This window comes from Penaeus vannamei, chromosome 26, assembly GCF_042767895.1.
Source record: "Penaeus vannamei isolate JL-2024 chromosome 26, ASM4276789v1, whole genome shotgun sequence".
Taxonomy (NCBI): domain Eukaryota; kingdom Metazoa; phylum Arthropoda; class Malacostraca; order Decapoda; family Penaeidae; genus Penaeus; species Penaeus vannamei.
This window is the reverse complement of record NC_091574.1, coordinates 21,613,804-21,616,303: the sequence shown is the minus strand read 5'-3', so window position 1 is coordinate 21,616,303 and position 2,500 is coordinate 21,613,804. Positions and strand designations below refer to the sequence as shown.

The 2,500-nt window shown below is 26.1% G+C and overlaps 1 protein-coding gene across 3 annotated transcripts in view; it reads left to right on the top strand.

Annotated features, from left to right (window-relative positions):
• LOC113830585 (uncharacterized) overlaps window positions 1-2,500 on the top strand; it is a 10,902-nt gene that overhangs the window by 1,138 nt on the left and 7,264 nt on the right. The window contains exon 1 of one of the 3 annotated variants that reach the window (XM_070139673.1): window positions 291-398. The exons of the other annotated variants lie outside the window; for them this stretch is intronic. The gene's annotated coding sequence lies outside the window, so the exon portion shown is untranslated. Of the gene's footprint in view, window positions 1-290; window positions 399-2,500 lie in introns of those variants that run through there. 3 annotated transcript variants of the gene reach the window in all.

The following is a 2,500-nucleotide window of genomic DNA, read 5'->3' as shown; positions in this document are numbered from 1 at the left end:
TGCAGAGGCGTCATCGGGTCTATTTAGATACATTGATTTATATGAGAACCTCAACGCTTCCTGAACAATCGCACAGCTGGGAGTTGGTTTTGTTAATTGTCTAATAATGATAATAAAAACGCAAAGCGTTTCTATGTATGGATGTACACACACACATATATACACATTTAGGTGTGTGTGTGTGTGTGTGTGTCCTCACCCCGCCGCCCGTAAATAGAAAACGATTTTGCAGGTGTGGCTACCACTTTACGGGCCACGGAGCCAGAGACCCTTCACTTAGTTCTAGGCCTTCCCCGGTGCTCAGTGCGACCCCGCCAGTACCTCTCCCAGTGGCCCTTTCAGTGGTTCCTTGCTTTCGGATTACATTTCACAAGGACTGGGTTCCCGGACAGATCTGTGTATGCGTTAAGTTGTTTTTCTTTTTTCTCTCATCTGATGGCAATTTTTCCCCCCCGTTTTATATAAAATAAATGAATAGAACGTGTAGTCTTGCTTAAGCGGCCGAAGAAGTGCCTGGATTGAAAAGCGGGAAAGAAAGTAGAAAAGAAAGTGCAGCTTTTTTGTAAGAAAATATTTTACGCTGGTGTCTCTCTCTTTGCGGACATAATGAAGCATGTAATATAATTAATTTGACTCCTTTTGTAAATGGTAATAGACGCTTTATAAATATCGTTATTATTTGTTGTTGCTGTTATGATTATCACATCGTTATTTTTGTTATCATTTTCGTTATTATGATGATCATTTTGTTATCACTATTATTATATGTCACTATCATTACCATATCATATTATTTGTAGTATTGTTATTATCATTACTATTATTATTATTATTATTATTATTATTATTATTATTATTATTATTATTATCATTACTATTATTATTATCAATATTATTATCATTGATGCTGCCATGATCTTCATCATCGTCATTATTTTTATCATTTTATTATTATCATTGTTTTATCATTATTGTTACTATTATTATCATCACCAACATTATTATTATTATTATTATTATTATTATTATTATTATTATTATTATTATTATCATTATCATCATCATTATTATTATCATCATTACTATTATTACTATTATCATTATCAATATTATTATCATTATCATTGTTATTATTATATTACTACTACTATAATTTTCATTATTTCTCTCATTATTGATATCATTATTATCATTACTCTTATCTTCATTATCATTATCATCATTGTCATTATTACTATTTTTATTATTATCATCATTGTTATTATTATTATCAATTTTTGTTATTATTATTAATATCATTAATGGTATTATTATTATCATCATTATTGCCATTGTCATCAGTTATAGACTATCATATTCATTGACATTATTGTCATCATCATAACCATTATCATTATTGTTATTATTTATATAACAATTATCATTATCACATTGTTATTATTATTATTGTTATAATAATAATAATAATAATAATTATTATTATTATTATTATTATTATCATTATTATTATAATTATCATCATCATTATTATTATTATTATCATTATTATTTTTGTTGTTATTGTTATTAGGTCTGTTTATTATCATCATTACCATTATGAATTTCTAACGGTATCATTTTCATAATCATTTTCACTGCTTTCATTATTATTATCATTACCATTATTGTTATTCTCATTTTTATGATTAATCTAATAATGATTACGATAATTATTATTATCAACATTGTTATCATTATTATCATTATTACCATTGTTATAACTATCATTACAATTTTATTTTCATTATAATCAATATAATTATTATTGCTATAATTATTATCATTATCACTATCACTATTGATATCTTCATCACAACTATTATTATATGAATAATCATTTTTTAGAATTATTTAACCGTCATTCTTACTGCTATCATTATTCTTCAAGATCAACATTGTCATTATTAGTCATCATCATCTTCATTTTCATTATCTTTATTATTGTTTTTAGTATTATCATTATTATCATTATTATTATTATTATTATTATTATTATTATCGTTATTATTATCATTATCATTGCTATTATTGTTGATATTATTATCATTATCAGTATTGGTATCATTAATATTATTATTATCATTATTATTATTATTATTATTATTATTATTATTATTATTATTATTATTATTTTTATTATTATTATTATTATTATTATTATTATCATTATCATCACTATTTTCATTATTATCATTATCAGCATATGGCTGTCCTGCTCTCTCTCTCCCTCCACACCCACACCCACACCCACCCAGCCACCCACACACACACACACACACACACACACACACACACACACGCACACACACACACACACACTCACACACACACACACACACTCACACACACACACACACACACACACACACACACACACACACACACACACACACACACACACACACACACACTCAGATATATATATATATATATATATATATATATATATATATACATATAT